The sequence below is a fragment of the Lynx rufus genome, unplaced genomic scaffold (assembly GCF_022079265.1).
Source record: "Lynx rufus isolate CCGP_SWC_20201006 ecotype Redwood Valley unplaced genomic scaffold, mLynRuf1.p SCAF_12, whole genome shotgun sequence".
NCBI lineage: Eukaryota > Metazoa > Chordata > Mammalia > Carnivora > Felidae > Lynx > Lynx rufus.
In genome coordinates, this window is record NW_025814826.1 from 24,995,656 (window position 1) to 25,015,095 (window position 19,440).

At 39.1% G+C, this 19,440-nt stretch overlaps 1 protein-coding gene across 5 annotated transcripts in view; it reads right to left on the bottom strand.

The window, feature by feature from the left end:
• Positions 1–19,440, bottom strand: part of STAU2 (staufen double-stranded RNA binding protein 2) — a 308,899-nt gene that overhangs the window by 43,179 nt on the left and 246,280 nt on the right. The gene's annotated exons all lie outside the window — the stretch shown is intronic.

Here is a 19,440-nt window from a genome sequence, read left to right on the forward strand (position 1 = left end):
GCCGAAGTCGGCCGCTTAACCGACTGAGCCACCCAGGTGCCCCTAAATGGATTTTTTTAAAACTACAGTTTCTTTATGCGATCCTAGAATATAGCCCATCCTCCTTATTTAGTTTCTGTATTTAGTAGAAATGTATTTGACCAGAAAACGTGCTAGAGCCGTCTTCTTTGTTAGTGAAGGTATTAGGGTGTCCCACTTATTATTTGATTTCTTAATTATTTCTTCAAACTAATGATCTCTTTTAAACCAAGTGTGGGTAGCTACATGTATTTTTTGAGGCAGGAGATGAACTTCCCTTCCTGCTTTCAGAGGACACTGTTTTAAAACTCCCCTTCTCCTGATCTTTTGAAAGTATGATCGCTTTGGATTTGTTGCAATGGATACTGGACACCAATAGTCCCGCGTGTTCATCATAGCCTTGCCTTGTTGTAATCCTTTACGTGTGTGCACAGGTATATATATATATGTATGTACATGTATTGCTTAATTATGCCACGGTAGGATTTAACATTCCCCCTTTGTTTGTATCTTTATTGCTATTTTCTTTCCCCTGTCCTTAAAGGCAGTATGTGCTAGTGTAGGGTTAGGCCCAAATGCTCTCCCGTCAATCTCTTAACTAATTCTTACATTTTAGACCTACATACCTGTAGATCTCTCAAACCTGAATGGTAATCCATAAATTACATTACTTTAAACCAAAACACCATGGTATATCCTCATAACTGTTTTTCTGGGTTTCAGGTTCATGAAGTTACCCAATCAGCTTTACTATTTGTATGTTCTGTTCATTTCAATGTTGCTAAAGACCTTTGGGTCCTTCCTTCTTTACCCCGGAGCTCTGGATCTTTAAAGATGCAAGTTTGCCAGCTACTCTATCCCAAGTCTTTGCAATAAGATTCCTCCAGAGGAGAGGTGAAAGGGCTCAAGCAACGCCTTTCTACCCTCCGGCTTATTAGAGAGGAGGAAGGGCTTCTACACAGGATGAAAGAAATAATCCAGGAAGGAAGCTAGGAAGAAGAGGGGGTGGAGGGAAACTTAAGCCAGTGTCAAGAGGTTGGCGAATGGAAGAATGTGACACAGAAGAGAAGAAGAGAAGCCACGCTGATAAACCTCATCCATCCATGAAGGCCTATTTCACAGGCTTCTTCTCCATGGAGACACCCTTGCCTTTCCCACCCCGCCCCCCACTCTCATACAACATTTTATCTGTATCTCCCTTATAGTCCTCACCAATTTCTACTTGTGTTGTAAGTATTTGTGTGATCTCCCATAAGCCCTCCATTCATTCAACATGTAATGAACAATTATTAAGCACCTTCCTTGATGCCAGGTACTTTGCTAGATGATGGATACAAAGATGATTAAGATGTGATCCTTGCCCTCCCTCATGAGGCTCACAGTCCTGGCCCAGCCCTTGCCTATAGCACCAGGTGCATCCTCTCTGCCATCCCTGCCATCTTGGTTCTGGGTCATTTCTCTGTCAATGCAGTCTCCCTTGCTTGAAATGTTCTTTCTCTCCTTTCCCTTGTTTGTCTTTTGAGGCTTAGACACAAACTCTACATGGAGATTTTCCTGAACTGCCAGCCTGAGTTCCCACAGCATATGCACATTTTTATTTTAGTGCTTCTCATAAATTGAAACTTTCTCTTTATAAGTCTATCTCTACCACTGCAATCAGGGCAGGAACCTTGCCTTATAATCGTTGTTTCTCCAGGTTCAGGCACTATGCCTGTTCCATAGTAGATACCCATTAAGTAAAGTAAGTTTACTTAAGTAAACTTAAGTAAAATTTACTTAAGTAAACCATTTACTTAAGTAAATGATTAGCCCTCCTCATAATATCCCCCTCAGGTAAGGTGAGAAAGATAGCATTTATCCCTTTTTACAGGTAGGAAAACAAAGGGACAGTGCAATAAATGGAATGTTTGTGTTCCCACCACCCTAAAATTTAAAAGTTGAAGCCTAATCCCTAGTGTGATGATATTTGGATGTGAGGCCTTTGGGAGGTGATTAGATAATGATGGTGGAGCCCTCATGAATGGGATTAGTGCCCTTCCAAGAAATAACACAAAAAGAGAAGCTCTCTTTCTCTGCCAAGTGAGGACATAGCAAGAAATTGACCATTTGCAAACCAGAAAGAGGGCCCTCACCAGCCACAGACCATGCTGGCACCTTATCTCAGACTTCTCAGCCTCTAGAACTGTGAGAAATTTCTGTTATCTAAGCCATCAGCCTACTTTGTGAAAGTAGCCCAAACTAAGACAAATGGAGCGGATAAATGAGATAAATGACCTGACCCCAAATTTAAATGAAGGTAGCGTGGGGCAAGAAGCCACATCTTCTGTTCTATCTACCATACGAAGTAAATTTGCTATTAGAAAAAGATATACCTCTATCCCCTGTATCACCTTAGGAGGAGTGTTTGGATGGGAGATACAAAGATAAGGGGACAGACATGGCAGGAGACCTATTAGCAAAATGGGGAAATGAGTGAAACACACCCATTTTCTGTGGTCCCGGGAGAAGACAGGTTGAGGATTAGTGCCGTTGCATGGATTCTACCCCTGGTCAAAGGAAACAGTAAAAAGCAGATCAGCAAGTGAGTACGCCTTCTGGGCAAGAACACACACACACAAATATCCAGACAGAGGGCATCCAGGGAGGATCAGACTAAAGTTGGAATTAAATCAAGTTGCTTGGAGAATAAAGCTGCAACCCTGGAAAAATGGGAAACAACTCAACAGATTTATGAGTGAAGTTTTAATTGATGTGACTTTTAAATGTGTAGATACATCTTACTTTTATACAAGGGTGACCAACTGGCAGCACAAAGCAGTGGGAGGGAAGCCCTGGTGTTAGGTCTCTGTCTTACAATTTATAGGCTCTGTTACTTTGAGTAAGTTGCTTAGCTTCTCTGAACCTTAGTTTCCTCTTCAGATGATATAACACTATATTTTTATAGGGTTGCTGTCAGAATGGACTCTCCTTTTCATAAGAAGTTCAGATTTGTTTTTCAAATGATCACATTCAGAATTGTATTAGGTTTTCAGCCAGTTTCCCCAAAAGCTTGTAAGGCAGATATCCCTTTATGTCTGAAGAGTGAGGTTTTGGCAATATGGCTACCGTCTGCTGCAAGGGAGTCTGGAAAATGACTACCAGTTTGGCTTTGGTGGTTGTTTTTTTTCTCCCCCTCTATAAAAAGAAAAATTTAAGGTAGAAGGGAGTTAGGAAAAGCCTTTGGAATAGTCAATTTGTGTCACAACACCCAATACCCAGTAGCAAGAGCACATGCATAAATGGGCAGAAGAAGGGGTCATGGGATTGACAAAGCTTGGGCTGAGGAATGTAATTCAATAGTAAATTAAGTGTAATAAAGACAGTGGCATGGAATAGCCCATTAAGAGAAACTGCTGAAGTAGTACCACTACTAGTTTCCAGGAATAACACCTAGGCATATTTCCAACAAAACTGAGTAGGAGATGGAGTTGCTTTTTTAAGGGTCTCCCTTTTTCATTATCTGATGTCACCATTTGCTTTCACTTTTCACTTTTTCTCCCCTTTGCCCCCAACCCTAATTATTTTTAATACCCCTAAATCAGCATTCTCTAATGCCATTTTAGGGTGATCTCCATTTCCCAGGGTTTTCTATTTCTCTTGCTTTTCCCCAATATCAATTATCTTATGTTTAATTTTCTCAGATTCCAATGATTTATTATTGCCTCTGTAGTGAAAGAAAGAAAAAAAGAGAGAGAGGGAGGGAGCAAGGAAGGAAGGAAGACAGGAAGAAACAAATTCGAGCTAAGACGTAGGTGGGTTAGCCCTCTCATGATATTTACATTTTAATAGCAGCCCTTAATGCCTAAATACAAAGTAGAGCAACAGGTAATATAAGTATGATTTGGGGCATTATAGGACAGGACCAATGGAAGACAGATTTCTAGACTAGGGGACCTTGCTTTAAATTTGTGTGTTGTTACATCCCTACGTTGGCTAAGCTAAAGGCTAACTCTGCTGACAAAATCCCGGAGTAGAGGTGTAGGAAGGGAATGCAAAAGGGATTTGCCTTTAATCAGTGCGTGGTGTGATGGGACAGGGTGGTGGTGTACCAGGATCAGGTGGGGAGGGACAGAGCTGTCAAAACGAGAAGAAAAACTGATGTGCTAAGAAGAGATGACATTGGGTTTAAAATAAAGCTCCATAAAAAGCTACACAGTTAGGTAACACCCAACCAAAACAGTGCTGCTAATGGACTAATTATTAGCACAGAGATATAACTGTGAATTACACACAGTTACTGAGGGGAATGGGGTGGGCATAGGGAGAATAGGATTGAGGGAGGGTATAGTGAAGGCAAATAAAAGTTAATCTTACATTGAAGCCTACACCAGGCACAATTAAGGAAAATGTCTCTGTATATTCTTCAGTAAAATGTCTCCTTTTTTGTTGTTGTTGTTCTATGTGTTTAGCTACAAGTGTGGGCTATCAGAAAGCCATCAGTAAAAAAAAAAAAAAATACAGATAGATAATTAGGGAACAATTACTCACAATATAAAACAATTAGACTTTATAAAAATAATTCTCCTTGAGCTTTTTTAAAGTGTCATTTAAAATACTATTCAAATTATCAAAGATCTTTTTTTTTAACGTACAGTACAAGCTATTAAGAATTCTATTTCATAAGGTAAGGCCAGCCCATGTAATAGAGAGATAAAGCTTTCAGTCAATTTAGTTCAGTGTAAAAAAAACAAGAAACGTACACTGTTAATAGAAATGAGAAATAAATGAGATAGAAAAATGCACCCCACCTTCAGCTGTAATAAGGGGTCATTTTATATGCTGTCCCAGTAAGGTCCTGTTTCACCAGGAAGAATTTATTAAGTAGAGCGAAAGTCAATAAGAAATGAGTTTTATTAAAAAGAACTGATGTAATTAAAGGTATTGGTGAAAACTAGACCAGTTATGAAGGGGAAATGACTCAGCAGCATGTCTAAGAAATGAAACAATATACCATAGAATTTTCTCCCAATTTAACTTATTTCAGAAAAAAAAAAATGATACTCTCTGTAATTTGTAACAGCCAAGGTGAATACTAGCGTGATGGAGGAAGAAGTACTCAGATAAAACTGTCGTTTTTCAAATGACAGTGAATTACAGTATTGACAATGTTCACAGCCCAAGAAATCTGGTCGTGAGGAGTAAGCAAGCCCCCACAGGACTCAGACCAACATGGCTTAAGGGTGGAGGCAATTTTCAGTAATACTGTTCTGTAAGCTAAAATCGAAATGAGAATATTTGCTCTCTGGAATATTTAAAGCTGCATACTAGGGAGAACAGATTTAAGACTCTCTCAGAATCCCGGATCAAATGATATTTCTGAGTGAAAAAAAAAGGAAGGGGAAGCTAGTCAAATGATAGAATGTCCACACATCAAAGGGCAGCAGAGTGGCTGTGCAATCTGGTTTTTAAAAAGAATCATCTTATCCAAGTTTTTGTGGTCTTGGTCACATGGTTTGAATATGGAACAAAAATCCACATGCCTCAAGACCAAGTAATGTGCATGCTGGGCATTTTTGCAGACCTCAGATGTATGGATATGCATGGAAGCCAGAGGAACTGTGTGAGTAACTAGCACCTTCTCCCCTCAGGGAGCCCCCAGCTTAGTGCTGTGATCTGAACACGGCCCTGGAAGACAGAGAAACAGCTGGAGGCCTGGATTTGCCAGTGATGCCATATGACAAGCCACTGCCTAGTCCAACACCTTCTACTATAACACCATCAAAAGGATTAAGTGCTTACTGGCTAAAAAATAAAATTAAAAGGGGGATCAGAAGATGCTCCAAGCAATGGAAAGCTTAGTGCAGCGTTCTCCTAGCTGCCTCGCCCTCATGCCAAGGGGGAAAATAAAGAGCAGTATTGTGAGAAGAAGGGGATGGAAGAAGTTTGGAAATTTCCAGTTACAAAAATAATAAACAGCTCATAATAAGATCAGTTACAAATGGATGGCACTTTCCAAATTAAGCTAGAACATTTTCACACACAGCCTTTCTTGTCTACCCCCAGAGGGTTACTAAGACAATAGAATGAAATATTGCCTGAGAGGATGAATTGTGAACTACAAATCCTTTAATAATTTATTGTGGCATGGGGTCTAAGTGGTTAAAAAGAACAAAACAAAACACTTCAGGAAACTTGAAGAAGATCTGAAATGGTTAGGCCTTTATCCCGTCCCTGGAGTCTGCAGGCATTTTCTTCTTGAAATGTCTGCCTACGCACATCAGAACTGCATAGTTGGGGGCATTAAAAGGGAGACTGTCTAATACAAGTATAAATAAAAGCTGGGTGACCAAGTTTGTGGGTGGTTTTGTGATCTAATTACTGTCAACTTTTCGTGATATGCAAGGAGAAAACATTAGAGAAGTTTTGGTGAATCTGAAACTTTAAGTTTACCTTATTTAAAGCTCTTTCTACCCACAAACTGCTGCTGTATTAATGAATGAAAGCAAAAGCGAAAAAACCACTGCTTCCTATCCCTGGGTGTTGCTTAGGATCAGTGTTTCCCAACTCTGTTCAACTTGTCCCTCTTCATGCAGAGGAGACATGTTCTGTTCATCTCCCATCTTAACGGGTATGTCTTGGGGAGAGAAGAGAAAAAAGTAGGCTGGTTTGAACTAAAATTAATCATGCCTTTTGATACTTAGATAATTTCTACCCAATCTTCCAATAATGGGTAGTCTGTATGCCAAAGTATCACAAAAGGCTACATTTAAAAATGGATCAGTCTCCTCTATAGAAATGGGTCCATGTGTTCACCAAAAGACATAAAATAAGGTATATAATGACAATATTCATAATAGGCCAAACTGGAAAGGATAAATTAGGGGGGTGGTCTAGTTATGGAGTATTTTACAGCAATGACAATTGCAACTACACTCAACACTATATATAAATATAAAATTGAGTGAAAGAAGTCACAAAAGAGTACTTAGAGTAATGTTTCATTTATGCAAGGTCCAAAACCAAGCACAATTAAATTATGTTGTTGGGAGCTAAGAGAGTGGTGACCTTTGGGGAAGGGAGTGACTGAGAGGGAGCACAATGGGGGCTTCTGGGATGCTGGTGTGTTTCTTGATTGGGCTACTGGTTACATGGATGTGTTCAATTTTTGAAAAGACAGCAAATGTACACTTATGTACGTTTTTCTGTTGTAAATTTTCCTTCAGTAAGAAGTTTTTCTAAAAGTGGAGCAGCCTCTAAGTTGACAGGATCCAACTAGATTTGCTCTGATTGGTACTCACATCTGTTCTCAAACTTCCTAATTCCCACAGATCAGGAAGCAACTGATCAACAGAAATTTGACTGACTTCTGAGGCTTAAAGCTCAATCACAGAATATATAAATAAACATTTTTCCTCTTCCTGTAAATCATGGATTCAGTAAGTGGGTTTGTAAATTTGATGGATCATGCACTTATAGAAACATGGATACTCTGAAGTCAATGAATGGTAGTTTGGTTATTTGGATTCTGTTCCATTTTTGAAATGTTTTCCAAACCTTGGAGATTCTACATCCCCTATATGAAAGAAATCTAGAGAAATGAGACAAAACCATCTGTTAAATTTATTTAAATTGACAAAGGGTTTTCCCATTGATATATGATAAGGTCTCGTTTAATGCTAATTTAGAATCACAGAAAATCCTTTTGAAAATGGTCACGCTATGATTTTAACCTCCTCCTTTTTATAGATGAAGAGCCTGAGATGCAAACAGGTGAAATGATATGCCTACTGATATTCAAAAACAGAATACGGACTAGAATTAAGTTTTCCTGACTACTAAACCAATTCACTTTTGTTTGAGCTTTCTCACTTCCACTTTATTGTTGATTCACAGAATTGCAAATATCTAAAAAGAGATGATATGAAATGAACAGTTACAATGTGACATTAGAATTTTAATTTATTGTGATTATGCACACATTCTAAAGAACGGAGCCAAGAAATTATGTGTTCCTAAGTAGTTATTGACTTTTAGAAACTGGTTGATATCAGTTTAGGAACTCATATGTTAACAGTGTCCTTTAAAAAAAGTACTAATAATCATTTTGGAAATTGTGTTTATTGTTACCAATGGGAGCTGTGTGGGCTATTTTATTTTCTTATTCAAGAACATATACGGTCAGAAGAGCACTAAATGTCCTCAGGTCAGCCAGAATAGAATTTATCAGACTCTCCTATGTCCATCTGAGATAGAGTTGATATTGTTAGAAAACTTCTCAGCCTGAGAAAATGTGGGCTGTTTTTATCTTACAATGGTTTTTCGAGGACTATTAAAAAGGCTGTGAGTCATTACTATTTGTAAATAGTAATAATTACCTAAAGTTGAAACTATTTACCATGTTCATTCTGTTTCCCAGGCTATAAAGGGCTCAGACTCACTGACTGTAAAGCAAAGTAGAGTCATTATTTTTCAACCAATTTACCTTCTGGCTTTATATTATGGGTAATGTACTGTGACTTGGTATTGTGACCCTTATTCAGATTAAAATTGTAAGTTTCCTTGATCATGGCTGCATAACATTTATAGTCTGATTCAGTGTACTTCTAATAATAGGAATTGCTAGATTAAACTAGGCTTCAAAAGCAACCATCAAAGAAAATGAATTAACAACATAAAATATTGAGGCAGTTGTTAGCATCTTATGGCATTCTCCTCCTAAGACTCTCAGGTGACAGGAGGCAGACTACACTTTCCTCTCAAGCCTGAAGAAATCATTACATCTCTCATGGCATTGTACCCACAGATGACCCACTGGCCATCAGTGCAGAAAACATATGGAGACAAATGCTCACAAGTAGATTCTAAGTACTGTAGAGATTCTAACATAGAGATAATATTAAATACATACCATTCCAGTCCCAAACAACAACCGGAGGGGCATGATGTGAAATCAATTCATCCAACAAATACTTAGTGAGCACCTATTCTCACAACTGGAGCTTAAAAAAAATCCAGGTGAAGGGTTTAGCACAGTGACTGGTATATGATAAACACTTTATAAATACAATCAGGGTAACAACTCCTGAAGGAAGTGACATTGACGCTGACATGGGAAGGACTAGCAGAATTAACGAGGCAGGTGGGGGTGGAAAAGGGGAAGGGTAGTCAAAGGCAAAGGAGGGCAGCATCACTCTGGGACTATCTGGGTCCAGGAAAGCTGGGACATCAAATGACAGGGGCCAAGGGTTGGGGCTACAGAGATGAGCAGATGGCAGAATACAAAGAGCCCCGTCATTCTTGTTACAGAGGTAGGTTTTTATCCTTTGGAAGATAAGAATCCAAAAAAGCAGTGCTTTTCACACCATAGGAGATCATCTATTAGTTAGCTCTGAAATCATTTTCATAGGTTTCAACCAGCTTTACTTGTTCAACAAAAGAGATCAAAATAGGATAGAACAGAAAACACAAAATGTGAGTGAGTGTGTGTGTGTGTGTGTGTGTGTGTGTGTGTGTGTATTTGGTCATGACTTTAAATTTATTTCTCACTGTGAGCCATAGGCCAAAAGGTTTGAAGTCTACTTCTCTGAAGTGTTTTAAGTAGGGAGATGATACAACAGCCTTGCACTTCGGAAAATCAATTTGGCTGTGGTATAGAAAGGACTGGAGTACAGGAAGAATAGCTGCAGTAGTCAGGCTATAGATGACTGCGTTCAACTGAGGGCGAGGCTGGTATGGATGGACGGAAGTTCTGTGGATAGATACCAGGATACTGAGCAGGCCAGATTTAGGTGTGGAGGGGTCAGAAATGTAACCTGAGTTTTCGAAGGTTCTATCTTGGGCAACTGGTTGGGTTCTGTTGCAAGGAGCACCTGAGCAAATGTGGTTTTGGAAGCAGAAGAAAATGACTAGGTCAGGACATGTTGAGATACAAGGTTGAAAATATGGAGAATTAGATTAGCACAATTTGGGATAAATTTCTCTATAGAAAATTTTCATCTACAATCAATCATTATCAAGTAACTATTGTCTGGTTCCAAAAAAGTAGCACTAAAATTTGATACTAATGTTAGAAATACACATATGGGCGCCTGGGTGGCTCAGTCGGTTGAGCGTCCGACTTCGGCTGAGGTCATGATCTAGCAGTTCATGAGTTCAAGCCCCGTGTCGGGCTCTGTGCTGACAGCTCAGAGCCTGGGGCCTGCTTCGGATTCTGTGTCTCCCTCTTTCTGCCCCTTCCACGCTCGTATTCCATCTCTCTGTGTCTCTCAAAGATGAATAAACATTAAAAAAAATTAAAAAAAAAACCTTATTGGTTGTGTGAATATGAATACTTGATATGAAAATGAAAATTGTAATACAGCAGAGAAACAGGCTAAACAAGCTCTTAAGAAAACTAGTCTTAAGAAGGATCAAATTTGTAATTAATGACAGCTATCAAAACTTTGAGCAGATATATTTAAATACTACACACACACATATCAATATGTACATATGTATATACATATATAGGCATGTGTGTGTAGGCCTAAAAAGTACACTTCGTTGTGCATATTTGAAGTAAAATGTCACAATGTCATAAATGAAAAAAAATTAGGGGCGCCTGGGTGGCTCAGTCGGTTAAGCGTCCGACTTCGGCTCAGGTCATGATCTCACGGTGCGTGAGTTTGAGCCCCGCGTCGGGCTCTGTGCTGACAGCTCAGAGTCTGGAGCCTGTTTCAGATTCTGTGTCTCCCTCTCTCTCTGACCCTCCCCCATTCATCCTCTGTCTCTCTCTGTCTCAAAAATAAATAAACATTAAAAAAAAAAATTAAAAAAAAAAAAAGAAAAAAAATTAAAGTTTCCGAAAAATTTTACATCCACTCCCTGTCTCTCAAAATGTCTTTAGGAATGTAGACGTATTACAGTAAGCGGCTTCAGGGGGAAAAAAAAAAAGGAAGCACCCACACGGAGTCAGTGTGTCTTTCCTTCTACTGCTCTAGTCAGCCTCTTACTGGCTCCCCTGACCCACTCTCTTCTCCATTTCATCTAACACACGGATGCTGACAAGAGTCCATTTTCTAAAGCACAGCTCCAGCCTGTCATGGTTTACTTAAAAATCAGCAGTTGCTAACCAGTGTCGACAGAATCAAGTTCAGATTTCTCAAAGTGGCAGTCAAGGATCATTACAATCTACCCACAGCCCATCCTTCCAGCCTCGCGTCTCACCACTCTTTCCCACCGCAGGTCCCCCAGGGCTCTGGCTACATTGGAACAGTTCTACTCCCTGAGTATCTCTTCTTCATGCCTCTGCAGTTTGGTTCAGGTCGTTCCCTCTGCCCCAAATAAAATATTTCTTATTTGGCCATATGATAAATGTGATCTTGCAATAAAGAGATAAAGATAAGGAATAAGGCCTGATCTTTGCTCTCAAGGAGCTCACCACCTAATGGAAAACACAGATAAACAAATTTCCATAGAAGCATTAGGTACAGATATATTAACATGTACTGGATTTGGTGGTGACACAAAGGAGGGAACACTTAATTTTGTTATGGATATGAAACATTCAGAAATACGGCATGCACAAAACACATAGAGAAAGGAGGGTCTAATCTATGATTTAAGAACTCCCAAAATAAATATGTAGAATTAACATGTAGTTGTAGGATGTCTATATTTAAGAGCTCAATCTAAAAACATTCACAGTTTGGGGCACTTGGGTGGCTCAGTGGGTTAAGCATCTGACTTTGGCTCAGGTCATGATATCACAGTTCATGGGTTCGAGCCCACATTGGGCTCTCTGCTGTCAGTGTGGAGGCTGCTTGGGATCCTCTGACTCCCTCTCTCTCTGCCCCTACCCCACTCATGCACGTGCTCTCTCTCTCTCAAAAATAAACAAACATTGAAAAAAAATCATTCACAGTTTATTACAAGTAATGTTTATGATCAATTATAATCACAAACTCAAATATAACTGATTTACCTAAAGAAGTCTTTGGTACCAAATAAACACAAAATCCGTGGGAGCCAAAGTGGAAGTGTGGGATGGCAAAGAAAGGCCAAGCATTCTGATTTACATACCAAGAGACTGAAGCAATTACTTCCAACAAATTATTAAGCATACTAAAATACAAACTCATGAAAGGAAGAAGTTCAATGCAACACTGAAAAGTGGAGCTATTATGATATATTTAAGAGTTAGGGGGCGCCTGGGTGGCTCAGTTGGTTAAGCGTCTGACTTCGGCTCAGGTCATGATCTGGCGGTTTGTGAGTTCAAGCCCTGTGTCAGGCTCTGTGCTGACAGCTCAGAGCCTGGAGCCTGCCTCAGATTCTGTGTCTCCGCTTCTCTCTGCCCCCCACCATGCTCGTGCTCTGTCTCTGTTTCTTTTTTTTTTTTATTTATTTATTTTTGGGACAGAGAGAGACAGAGCATGAACGGGGGAGGGGCAGAGAGAGAGGGAGACACAGAATCGGAAACAGGCTCCAGGCTCCGAGCCATCAGCCCAGAGCCCGACGCGGGGCTCGAACTCACGGACCGCGAGATCGTGACCTGGCTGAAGTCGGACGCTCAACCAACTGCGCCACCCAGGCGCCCCTCTGTTTCTTAATAATAAATAAACGTTAAAAAGAAATTAAAGAGCAGGACACACTTGGGGTACCTTGGTGGCTCAGTCAGTTAAGTGTCTGACTCTTGATCTTGGCTCAGGTCATGATCTCACAGTTCATGAATTCGAGCCCCATGTCCGTGCTGTCAGCATGGAGCCTGCTTGAGATTCTCTCTCCCCCTCTCTCTCTCTGCCCCTCCCCCATTCACATGTGCATGCACACTCTCTCTCTCTCTCAAAATAAATAAATTTTAAAAAGAGTATGACATACTTGCTGCTACATTTATTCTGATGTCAATTAAATAATTAAAATATTTAAAAAATTCTTTTTATGAAAGTATAATACGAAGAGTGCATATATACAATTTTATTTGAAAAAGAACAAACACAACAAATGTCCATGCACCCACCTCCCAGGTTCAGAAACAGAACATGACTAGTATCTTGAAAGCCACAGAATCCTGCTTCCCAACTGTTTCTCACTCCTGTCCTATGAGTGGTGACCACTGCCTTGTTTTTGTGATAATCATTCCTTTGTTTTTCTTTATAGCTCTACCATCTAACATTCTACCGTCGAGACAACACTTGGGTTTGGGTTGGGGAGACTGCATAGCAAGCACAAACCGGCCAATCTAAGGAAAGCTAGGGGAAGAAAGATGCCACAAGGGCCTAGTCTGGCTTCAGGTTCTTTGAGGATTTACAAGAGCCTCTACTGGGGAAGTCAGAGGGCAGCTGAGAGAGTCCTGAGAAACAGAGGTCTTGCCGCCTCTGGGCTGTTGTCACAGCTGTAATGCCAACCAAGAACCAGACATCTGGCAGGACTGTGATCGGGTGTGGGTTACTCTCTATCTTCTGGTTTTTGTTTTTTATGGTGGCAAAATATACACAAAATTTGCCATGTACGGACAGCCCTGTGGCACTAAGTACATCGACACTGTTGTACAGCCATCATTACCATCCATCTCCAGAATTTTCATCTTCCCCAGTGAAACTCTGTACCCCCTGCCCCTGGTGGCTACCACATTGTTTTCTTTGTGAAGACAGGTACCTCAGATAAGTGGAATCATACAGTATTTGTCTTTTTGTGACTGGCTTATTTCACTTAGCATAATGTCCTCAAGGCTCATCCATGTTGTGCGTGTCAGAATTTCCTTCCTTTTTATGGCTGGATCAGGTCCCATCCTATGTATATACCACAGTGTGTTTATCCATTCATCTGTTGGTGTATACTTTGCGAATGATGCTACTATGAATACGAGTGTACAAATAACTCTTTGAGATACTGCTTTGAATTCTTTTGGGTATACACCTAGAAGTGTAATCATTGGATCGTATGGTAATTCTATGTTGGACTTTCTGAGGAACTGCTATACTGTTTTCAACAGCAGCCACACCATTTTATATTCCCACCAGCACTACATGGGGTTCTGATTTCTCCACAGCCTTGCCAACACGTACTATTTTCTGTGTTTTTGATAATAGCCCTCTTAAAGAGTATGAAGTGGTATCTCATTATAGTTTTTATTTGCATTTCCCTAATGATTAGTGATGCTGAATATCTTTTTATGTGCTTCCTGGCCACTGGTATACCTTCTCTGAAGAAATGTCTACTGAATTCCTTGGCCCATTACTGAATTAGGCTGTTTGTTTTTGTCGTTGTTGTACCTTCTGTTTTTAAGCTCTCTGTGTCACACCTCCAGCTCACAGAAGAACATATTGGTGGAGGTGGAAATGAGCATCCTCAGATGACCAGACAGCAGGACATGGAGAGGAAAGTAGGAACTTCATTCATACATGATCAAAGAAAAAAAAAATACAGAGAAGAATCTGGGCTAGGCTCACCTGCCATAACATCTTCAGGTTAAAAAGACAGTACACTCCCAGTACAGATCCTGGTGATCGCAGCACTCAGTGTGTCTAGCCCTTGAATCAGGCTTCTCTGCTCCATGTTGTACACAATGGATCCTGGGCTCATCCTTCACCTTCCTCATGGAGGTTGCCTCTGCCCCATCTGTGTACCAGATCTCCTGTCTCCCATCTTGTTTTTCCTCTCATGTCGAGGGGGCATGTTTTCAAGTAGCTTTTTGACAGAGGGGGCATAGGAGGCAACATTTTGAAACTTTGCATGTCTGAAAATATTCTTATTTTATTCATTCATTGCTGATAGTTTGGGCTGGTATAGAATTCTAATTGGTGACTATTTTTCTTCAGAATTCTGAAGGCATTGTTCCACTACCATTCCCACAATGCTTTTGAGAAACCCAAAGCCATTATAGTTTCTGATCCTTTACATGTGATCTCTAGCTGCTTGTACTATGTTCTCTTTGTCCTCAATGTTGTCAACTTTCACAACATGCTTGGGGCAGTGGGGGGGGGGAGTTATTTTCATTCATTTCATGGCACCCTCTGGGTTTTTTCAATGTGAAAAATTAAGTCCTTTGTTCTCTGTACTCTGTTTCTGGGACTCACAATACTTGGATGTTGGACCTCTTTTTTGTTTTCCTATTTCTATTTTCCATTTCTTTGTCCTTTTGTTCTGCTTTTTTGGCAATGTTCCTCAACTTTATTTTCTAATCCTTTTCTTAGCAAATGAAAGCATATTTCTGGGAAATAGCATCATCATTTTTGTATGCTCCACTACAAAAAGAAAAGGGCACACCTTCTGAGCAAAAGTTTCAGGTCAAGTATAAAGGGAAAATGGGGCCAAACGTTACAAAGAGCAGTGGTAGCTGTAAGACCAGGTGAAGTTATTATATGTGCAGTGTGTGGCAAGGGCTATTGTGTTCTTTTGGGTTTACTGAATAGCCAGCTTTACTCAGTTGTTTTCTGCTCAAGGGAGTTGTTATAAAATTTCTTCCCTGATGACCCTGTGTTCCAACTTCAGAAAAGAATTTCTCAGTAGTAACATCTGGGAATGTCTTTGTCTCTCAAAGAATTTGTCCATTTCATATAAATTGTTGAATTTATTTGCATAAGCTGTTTAGAATATTCCCTTACTATCCTCTTAATGTTTATAGAATCTGCAGTGATGTTACCTCTCATCTCTGATACTGGAATTCTGCATTTTTTCTCTTTTCGTCCTGATCTCTAGTCTGGGTAGAGGCTTATTAATTTTATTAGTCTTTAAAAAATCAGGTTTTGGTTTTGCTGATTGTCTTTCTCTTTCTGTTCTTTCACTGATTTCTGCTTTGATCTTCATTATTTCCATTCTTGTACATACTCTGGGTTTATCTCCTCTTCTTAGTTTTTTTGAGGTGGAAGCTGACACCATCGATCTGAGACCTTTCTTCTTTTTCTAATATTGTCATTTATTTAGTGCTATAATTTTCCCTAATAATATTGCGGTAGCTATGCTTACAAATTGTAACAAGTTGTAGTTTCATTTCCCAACTGAAAATATGATCTAATTTTCCTTGTGATCTCTTCTTTGACCCTTCCCTTATTTAGAAGTCTGTTTAGCTTCCAAGTATTGGAGATTTTCTGTACATCATTGTTACTGATTTTTAATATAATCCCATCGTGGTAGAGAACATAGTTTGTATGACTTAAATTCCTTTACATTTATTAAAGCTTGTGTTTTGGCCCAGAATATGATCCACACAGGTGAATGTTCCATGTGTACTTGAGAAGGATATGTACAATGTTCCATGGAGTGTTCTATACATGTCAATTGGGTCAAGTTGGTTGACAGGGTTCAAGTTTTCTATATCCTTACTGATTTTCTCTCTACTTCTTCTGTCAAATATTGAGCAAGGGGTGTTGAAATATCTGACTATAATTGTAGATTTGTCTATTTCTCCTTGCAGTTCTATCAGGTTTTGCTTCATATATTTTGAAGCTTTGTTAACACATGCATCAACTTTTAGGATTGTGTCCTCTTGATGAATCAGTCTCTTTACTATTATGAAATGGTCTTTATCCTTGTCAATATTCTTTGATCTAGGATCTACTCTGTCTCATATTAATATAGCCACTTTGGCTTTTGATTTTCTTTGAGAATCTTTGAATGCAAAGAAGACACAGCCATGTATATAGAACAATCATCTCTATAAAATGTCTGACAAGAACTGTAACATTAATACACTAACAAGTTGTGAGTGGTTAAAGAGATGAGCCCTGGAGCAGGGCAGTGTAATTCGTCAGACTGACAGCATTAGCATCAGTTGGGAACTTGAGAGAAATCCAAATTCTCAAGATCCATTCCAGACCCACTGAATCAGACTTTTGGGGATGGGTACCAGAAAGCCATTTTCTAACAACTACACCTGGGAATTTTGAGGCATATCAAAATTGAGAGCCACTTCTAGCTTCTGATTCTAGGAATAAGTATTTGGATGAAAATAAGCCAAAAAATACTTTTTTGGGAGGTGGACCAAATTAAAGCTTTCTCTAGCAAGAAGGGTATTTCTGCAGCTCTATATTTATATGATGTTGCCCCAACCAAAGGCCCATTTTTGTATAAGTTAGGTACACAATAATACTCCTAATTAAAGTGTAGTAGCAGATTAAGTATACAAAAAACTAAAATTCATTTTAAATATTTCAGGAATATGGGGAAGCATTCACTGCTTTGAATTTTTAGGTGTGATTTTGAAATGTAAGAAATACTGCTTGTGGAAAGATTATAATGAATTTTCACTGCATGTGACTACTGATGGAGATGAATCAAAGTTGGGTAAATGCTCTCCTCTTAAAACAGCTTTTGTTTTCCTTTAAGTGTAGTACAATAGGTGGGCCATTTTCTCAGTGAAGTTCAGATAGTGTTTATAATAATCTTTTGAATGCTATTCGACACTGGTAGATTCATCTTTTCCTTTTATTTAAACATACTTTTAGATGGTGCCTGGGTGGCTTGGTCAGTTGAGCGTCTGACTCTTGATTTTGGCTCAGGTCATGATCTCATGATTCGTGGGATCAAAACCCATATCAGGCTCTGTGCTGACAGCATGCAGCCCTTTCTCCCTCTCTCTCAAAATAAATAAACATTTAGAAATAAATACATACATACATAAATAAATTTTTATACCTGGACTTTATTTTGCTGTTGCTGTAGATAATCTGTGCCATTTTTTAATATTCTTTTAATGCTTATTCATTTTTGAGAGACAAAGAGAACACAGAATGAGCGGGGTAGGGGCAGAGAGAGAGAGAGACAGAATACGAAGCAGGCTCCAGGCTCTGAGCTGTCTGCATAGAGACCGACACAGGTCTTGAACTCACTGACCACGAGATCATGACCTGAGCCCAAGTCAGAGGCCCAACTAACTGAGCCACCCAAGTGTCCCATAATCTGTACCATTTTAAAAGCTCCTCTCAGGTGTGGAGCCACACTCAATTCTTCATACATATTATCTCATCCGTTCCCCACTCTAGCCCTGCCATCAGGTATTACATTACTCATTACAGAGAAGTAGAGAAACTGGCCTGTGGTCAAACTGCTGGGGAGTCTGTGTGTGAATTCGCAGATTACTCCTGACTCCAAATCCTGGAGAATTCTCACTGGAGCCACCATAGCTACTAGTTATAACTAATTACGAAACATAAAGAATACAGAAAAGAAAAACATTCATGATCTAAAAAAAGCTCTTTCTTTTTAGTTCAAAACTTAACAGACATTTAAACAGTAAGCAAGTTGGTTTATTTCAGCTTACACGACATATTTCTTGGTGTGAAGGGAATCCAAAGGAAGGAAAAGTCCTTACCCTGGCACTTTGTAAATCGACTATATGCAAATACACACCCTCACACAAACACCCTCAGGCAAAAAAGCTCTTTTAGTTAAAGAGTAGCAGAAGTCATTTCAGGAGATTGCCTTTCATTTAATATGGACTGGACTGTATATTTGTATTAAATAAAACTTAAGTTTTATTTTTACTGTAAGTCTTTTATTTGAGCTACAAGCTACATATACTACTTAAAATTTTTTTCAGTCAGAAAGAACAAAAATCACTAATTGTCATATAGAAATTTTATCATACAGCAGTAATTGGGTAATATAATATTTTATGTATAGTTTGTTAATTAATTTGAACCACTCACTAAATAAAACTTAAGAACTTCGTTTTCAGAATCACAGGAAGAAATTAGGTTCAGATTAAAGTATAGATGCTATTTACCCAATTGGAATGGCTTAACTGGTAGTTTTCTCTACAAACAATGGTAAACAGAGCTCCCATACCTCCTTTAATTTCCTTGTATCAGAACCAAAAATAATATTTAATATTTGCTTTGTACCTTACACAAGAAGTTAAAACACACACACACACACACACACACACACACACACACCAACCCATGCACAGAGTAGTCAGTGGTCAACAAAAGAAATGAAAGCCTAAAACAAGAGACGCTTTGGAGAATAGAGTGGTTGGTCTTTCCTCTTTGGTCTCTATTTCTAATACCACAAAAATGGAGGTACAGAAAAAGTGTTTTCAACATGCTGATAAAAGAATCACTTGGCTTGAAGGAATTCTAACAATGCAACATTAAGGAGAGCAGAGGCTGTAAAATAAAACCTAAAAGCATGTCCACAAGAACTTGAGGAAATCAGGAAAAAAAAATCCCAAAACCCCCCCCAAGAAAAATGCTCACAAACTGTATGAATAATCATGAACAATCATGGACTCTGTTTGTTATAATTCCGAATGAACTCCTCATTAAATATGTGATTTATATGTGACCATTTACACAGCTCTTATCTATGATTTCAAAGGTGGTCAGTTCAAAGCTTAATGAATTTTCTTGATATTGAATTTTAAACCTTTGAAATCTTATATTTCAGTAATGTACTATTAACTTAACATTTAAGCAAAGCTGTATGATCTAGAGAAAATTCAATCTCTTCTGATGATTAAATTTC